Consider the following 7299-nt stretch of genomic DNA (forward strand, 5'->3'; position numbering starts at 1 on the left):
GTGGCTGTCTGCTTGCATTTCCTCTGCCATCCGGTTGTTCCTCGTTTTGTTTTAGCTGTTTTTTCCCTTTTTTTTTTAATAACCTTCTCTGCTCCATTGTTTTTTGTTGTTGTACCATCTTTATATTAATTGAAGCTCTTTTTTCTTTACATAAACCCTTGTTCTTTGTTTAGGTACTACTTGCCTTTCATACCCGTTGAAAATAAATGTTAATAACAGATTTTCTCTCTATTGATTTAGCAACATGGCTAATGCTAGCGGCCTGGCTATCATTCAAAGCAACAACCAACTGTAAAAGCTCAGATTTAAACCAGAACCTCTGAACTCGTGATAAAATCAGGCTAAACAGCTGCTGGTAACAATGAGTTGGCGGGTTTTTGTTGAGCCCAGCTCACACTGTCTGCTCCTCGCAGCAGTGAGCCGCGCAACGTCCCGCCAACACGGTACCCAGACCCCACGAAGCATTCTCATCTGTTTAAATGCTGGCAATGAAATTGGCATTTACTTAATAATAACGAGTAACATTTTAAAGGTTGTCGGTTGTCAATTAAAGTCCAATATATTTAATAGTATGAGACGCCTTGCAAACCCTCTAGGGTTGAAAAATGTAATTAAATATCCAACCACTTCCTTTGCTCTGGTTGATACGTCCCCCTCTATTGCAACAGTGAAGGGGTCTCTGGCAAAGCCCATCATCACCTCTGTGGGCAGAGCAAGTCCATCCAATCGACCCGCAAAGTTCTCTTTCAACCTCGCAATGAAATCTGTCATCACATCCGTGATTTGTGCCAGAGATGTGATGTGTTTGGGGAGCGTCGGAAAATGCAGCATCCGACCCGTGCTCAAGTCGGTCGCGAAAAGGTCCAGCTTGACTTGGATTTGCTCCACAAGATCAATGACCGTTTTGTCTCTGTTGACGCTTCAGAGTTGAGAGAGACATGTTTTAGAGTTGCTATCATAGGACCACCGTTACTAGCACCACTAGATGCACTTTCAAAAAACGTGCTGCGTTGTGGTTTGGTGGTTTCTATGCAACGCGGAGTGTTGCGTTCATGGTCTGTACTAGTGTAGGAATTTGGCTACGGGAGGCTGGGCCACTCGGGAGTTGGTTCTGGGCCGCATCTGGCCCGCGGGCCGCCAGTTGAATAGGCCTGGGATAGACCATAGACACGGTTCGCCACTGGAAACTGAAACTGGCTCAAAAAGACGTGCTCGCTGCAAACTGTTTAGCCCATATTCTGCACAATGCAACAAGATATGCAGCAAGCAGCTTGGATATTGACATTGAAAATGTTGTGCTTAAGGTGTATAGCCATTTTAGCATCTCAGCTAGCAGAACGACGCAGTTGAAGGAATTCTGCGAGTTTGTGGAAGTGGATGAATGCAATCTGCTGCGGCACGTTGTCACGAGATGGTTGTCTCTGCTGCCGTCTATTGACAGAATCCTGAAGTGTTGAAGACCCCTGACCAGTTACTTTCAGAGTCTAGGCGAGGAGGAATGCTCCAAGATTTTGTGGAAATGCTTTGGAGAGGATGGCACGGAAGTATCTGAGATGTATTTTCTCTTCCTCAGTCACATTCTGAAAGTGTTTCCAGACTGCATTGAAGCACTTGAGGCCAAATCATTCAGCATAACCTCTGTGTTTAAGGTAATGACACATTTTTTGGCTTTGCTGTGAACAACTAACTCAAGCAGCTAACCTCTGATCTGGCTAAAAAATGTGAGGCTGATTCTATTGTTTTCTATGAAAGAAATACGTGAGTGAAAGGTATGACTTCTCTGAGAACAGCTTTCATAGTAAAGGGTTAAAGCTTGGCCTCACAACTGCTGTGACAAGACATTGACATGGATGGACTCTATGAGGAATATGGCATGGTGGAAGCTATTCTCAGCTCTTCAGAAATGGAAGGTTGCCACAGTGAGGAGCGGTATCTGAAACTGTTTTCCAAAGCAGAAGTCAAACTAAAAACTCTTGGAAGTAGGCAGGAAAGGGCAAAAGTATCGAAAGTAGACATTCAACTATGTAGTTAGTACACTAGAGTTTTATTGTGTTTTGAGTTTGAAGGATTCAGTGAAGCCAGGATAAAAACTAAAAGATAATCCCAAAGTGTCCTCCTTTTTTGGTGTTATGGAAATGGCCACCCTATCTGTGAGAGTGCTTAAAATGTCTGCAGACAAAAAGCAGGTTCTTCTTATTGCCTCTTCTGATCGTAATGGAGATATTGATTTGTTAGTCTGGAATTGTAAAGCCCTCATTTAGAGCTCCTCAGGTAGAAGAAACACAGTGTTCCCAGTCCAATATCACATAGTGTAATGCAAATGTGGTGTCATATCCAAAAAGCACCACAGGATTGAAGAAGTTCTTTCTTACCTGAGCTTTAAGAAAGACCAATAAAATAATATGTTATAGGCCTTTCAGCATGAGCTTTATGTAAACCCTCAGCTCATTGCCTTTTTGTCATTTAATCATCTTTTCATTGAAAAATATTAGGCTTACTACATTTGGCCTTCTCACTCCACTAGGAGAAGGCCAAACATAGACACTTACCATCCAGGTAAAAAACTCTAGAACAATACCTTAAACAGTTTTTAAGACAAAACATTTGTTCTTTGTGAGAGCAAGATAGAGCTGTTAGACTGGGTATTATATCTAAAAGCCTAAAAAGCTAACTAGGACAGAGGGCAATCTCACACCTCATCCATAACAAGGCTGATATTGTCAGGCAGTCAAGCAAAACCAGGCTCAAGCCACTTGGAAATGAGATAGCAAAGGGATGACTCGGCTGATAAATCTCCTGATCTGCAAAGGTGCTTATAGTAAGAATGCAAAAGGATCCAGATCTGTACAGAGGATGGCCTTAAGCTGCTCTTTTCTGTTGAACAGTAGTCATCAATAGGCAGTGATATTGATGGACATACAGTACAGACACTGGCATAAACTGTGTGTGGAACTATGTATATGGCCAAGATAATGCTATTTTGTTGGGAAATACTTGGATGGAGAAACACAAGTTAAACACAAAGAGTATGACATACATCCCTTCTACAATAATATCAGCTGCAACAGTGAATGTAGTGCAGAACACCAATTCTAGATAATTTTTTCGAGCAATTTAACAGACATTGCAGACTTTGAGACAATTTCCCCATTCTTAATGTAATTAATGTATCAAAGACTTGGCTCTGTAAATATAGGGAAACTGTTTTTCAATTGGACATAGAACTGTTGATATTAGAACAAACTTAATGGGAAGGGGAAGAATTGCCCTGTTTGGAATAATGACTTGTTGAGAAACCTAGAAATAAAATCACACTGAAGAGAACACAAAGATCCTGTCTTACAACAATAACATGCTTGAGATATGTTAGGATGAATGATAAATGATCTATATCTGTGTGTGGGGATTCTACTGTAGATTTGTTAAATGTAAAGAAGCGAGACTTTTGGAGAACATTATTACCAATAAAATAACTGTTGTTCGCTGCCTCTTAATGACGCCACCTTCATTTTTTGCGTTCTTAAATAGTTTTTAAAATAAGAAAACTATGATTGGTGATACTTTTTAATGTTTTTGACACAGTCCAGAAGTCAGAGGGGCTTTGATGGAGACTTAAGGGGGAGCAAAGCTGGAATTATGTTTATTCTGATAATGATACATTTCTGTCTGTTTTTACCAGTTTATATGACAATGACTGTAAACAAACACAAAGACAAAGTGAGGACAAGCCCTGGATCACTAGGGGACTGGAAAATAAAAGACAAATTAGTAGTAGTACACATGCGGCATCAATCACATTAGTATGCATAAAAAGTGACAGGTGGGCCCGCCCCCAATTATGCTAATGAGCTAAGTCCCGCCTCCCTTTGTTCGAGGTGTGATCACATGTAGGTGTGAATTCACACGTAGGTGTGATATCCTTTGATGTGAGGGGTGAGGTGTCATCACACGTATCTGTGAAATGCCCCCCTGTAGTAGCGCCTTTGTTGTCTAATCTAATTATCCTTTGATGTCTGTCCTTTGATGTGAGGGTTGAGGTGTTATAACAGGCAGATGTGATATCGCACCGGCATGTTATAAGCCTCTGATGTTAATGTATTTGTTGATTAAGACAGTCTCTTTGAAGTTGTGCATGAGACTGTCTCGCACCCCGTCCCCTCACACCCCCTGCCTCTCCCCCCTTTCTCCACCCCTTCCTGTCACACCCCTTTCCTTTGGCTACGAAGCCAGAAGATAGTGAGGGCGGAGTTAGGTAAAAAAAAAAGAAATCCGTGCAGACTAAATAAAAAGCCAGTCATTTCCACTCATCAAGTCACCTTTCAAAAAAGAAAAATGGCCAAGAGACGCATCAATATTGGTTTAATCAGCGAGACGCCTTTGACAACTTACAGCCATCCATCGGGAGCGCCAGTCAAGAAACGGATGCAGTATCTGTGCCGGGTTCAGACCCTCTGTCTGAGGTTCTTCATGAAAAATTTAGTCTGGATGTGTGAGACTGTTGTTAGTGGGAATGCTTTATGCTGAAAAGCTGATGCTAAACTGCTATGCTGAAATGTAATGTGTAAGAAGAAAGTGAAGAATTGAGATTTAAATGATACATGAACACTGGGGGCTTGAATGTGTGATGAGAGAAAAAAAGAAAGTAAAAAGGCTTGGAAAAGCAGCAGAATATTTGAACTGCAAACTTCTGAACTAACTTGATGGCGAATGATCTGTCGCCATGGCAACGGCATTTGATGACACCCCATAATACGCTTAGATGCGTTGATGGCTACATCGTTACCAAACCTGTGAAGTTTTGGGGTGTTTGGAGCAGTTTCACTGAAGTTATGAGAAAACTGTGTTTCAAGGCGAGCATTGTGTTGCCATGGTAACGGCATTTGAAGAAATCTCAAAACTGTCCCGTAGATGTCTTCACGGCTGGACTGTTAGCACACATGTGAAGTTTGAGCACTTTTTGAACATTTTCATAGGAGTTATAGCGACATCATGTTTTATGGCGAGGGATGCGTTTCCATAGAAACAGCATATGGTGAGATCTCAGATTTGGCATAAAGCTTTTGAGGCATGGACCGGTGATATACAAGTGAAGATTGGGGGACGATTGGACCATGTCGATTGGACTTACAGCCACATCGTGTTTCATGGCGAGTGGTCTGTCGCCATGGCAACGGCATTTGATGACACCCCATACTTGGATGCGTAGATGGCTGCATCGTTACCAAACCTATGAAATTCTGGGCTGTTTGGAGTATTTTCACTGAAGTTATGAGAAAACCGTGTTTCAAGGCGAGCATTGTGTTGCCATGGCAACGGCATTTGAAGAAATCTCAAAACTGTCCCGTATCTTCACGGCTGGACTGTTAGCACAGTGCTATCTAAAGTCTGCTGCTCTGAGCATGTCAGTTGGAGGGATGACATCATCGTGTTCCATTACACAGGTGTTAATATTTGAGATAACGAGGCGTCCAGAGATCAAAGGCTTCATTGTTCTGAATGAGAGATAAACCTCTTACATGTGAACGTTTTGTGGAAGAACCATAACAGATATCTGTGAAATTTCAAAACGTGAAGCATGTCAAGGAAGTTGAGTATCTGAAGTGTAATGATTGTGTAGTTTCGGGTTAGTAATGTGGCCTTTTTGGCAGTTTAACAATCAATCAATCAATATCAATCAATAGTCTGCGTATAATTTTTTAGATCTGCGTTCCATACTGCAGAGATGCCAATATATCCGGTTAATTTATCTTGCAGTTCTTTATATATATATATATGAAGTAGTGCCGTTCACACTGTTTGGACTCAATATGACCTTAACTAATTGATGTGTTGGCAGAGGTTGATTCCAAGGAACTCCATATGTGTGCATGGCAGTACGTAGTTGCAAATAGAAAAAGAAAGAAGAGCCAAGCACATTATACGTGTCTTTCAATTCTTGGAAGGACATCAAGCCGTTGTCGTTGGTTATGTCAGAAAGATAATGTATTCCTCAAGTTTGCCATTGTGGGAATTGGATTGCTTTTTTCCCAATACGTAGTAACTAGTTATGAAAAATGGGTATGTTACTATGCCAATCTACAGACCAATTGCACAATTTCTCCACATGTTTCCACACTTTCACGGCTTGCCCAATAATTGGTCCAAATGTTTGCATATAGTCATATGGTGACATGGCAGAAAACAAGACATCACCAAGTTTAAGGGGATAGACTATACTTCTTTCACTTTTAATCCAAGGTACATTGATGCTTTCATCAATCCAGTTTTTCAAGGCTCGAAGCATGAAGGAATAATAATAGAGCTCGAGATCGGGAACATTAAGGCCTCCACTGTTTTTGTCATATTGTAGAACTTTGTATCTGATTCTTGGGTATTGGTTTTTCCAAATATATTTTGAAATCCTATTCTGAAGTTTGTCCCAAAAACCGTCTGGTGGAGATAAAGGTAACATACTAGCTAAGAAATTGACTCTTGGTAGAACATTCATCTTTATGATTGAAATTCGTCCTGCTAAAGAAATTGTTATATTAATCCACTTTTTTAGGTCATCTTTAATTGTGTCTAATGAGGCATATATCAATTCCCAAATACTTAAAGTGTTGGACGATCTGCAATTCTGTATTTAAGTTTAGTTCAACCATGGCACTATTGAGGGGTAAAAGACATGATTTATTCAAATTGATCTTGTAACCAGATATTGAACTAAATTGGGTACAAATATTTAACAGCTTAGGAAGCGTAGTTGGTACCTCGTCCAAGTACAGTAGTAGATCATCCGCATATAACGAAATGTTGTGGTCTGTGTCTTTTACAACTATATGTTTTACTTCTTTGGATAGTCTTATTTTCTGTGCAAGCGGTTCTAGAGAAATTGCAAACAGAAGCGCGGAGACAGGGCAGCCTTGCCGTGTGCCACGTAGAATTGGAAATCTAGGTGACCACTGATTGCCTGTCAGAACCATAGCACTTGGATTATTATATAGAATCTTCACCATAATCATACATTTTGCCCCAAAACCCATTCTTTGCATTGTATGCCACAAAAATGGCCATTCTAGCCTATCAAAAGCTTTTTCAGCATCAACTGATAATACGGCGCAAGGCGATGTTATGTCTGCTGCAAAATGAATAACATGCAGTAGTCTCCTGATATTGTCTGATGAGAATCGGTTTTTCATAAAGCCTGTTTGGTCATAATGAACTAATGTCGGAAGGACTTTCTCCGATCGTCGAGCTATACTTTTGCATAAAGTTTGATTTTTGAAGTGATATTGGTCTAAAACTTGTGCATAAGTTTGG

Source organism: Notothenia rossii (genome assembly GCF_949606895.1).
Source record: "Notothenia rossii genome assembly, chromosome: 8".
NCBI classification, from domain to species: Eukaryota; Metazoa; Chordata; class Actinopteri; order Perciformes; family Nototheniidae; genus Notothenia; species Notothenia rossii.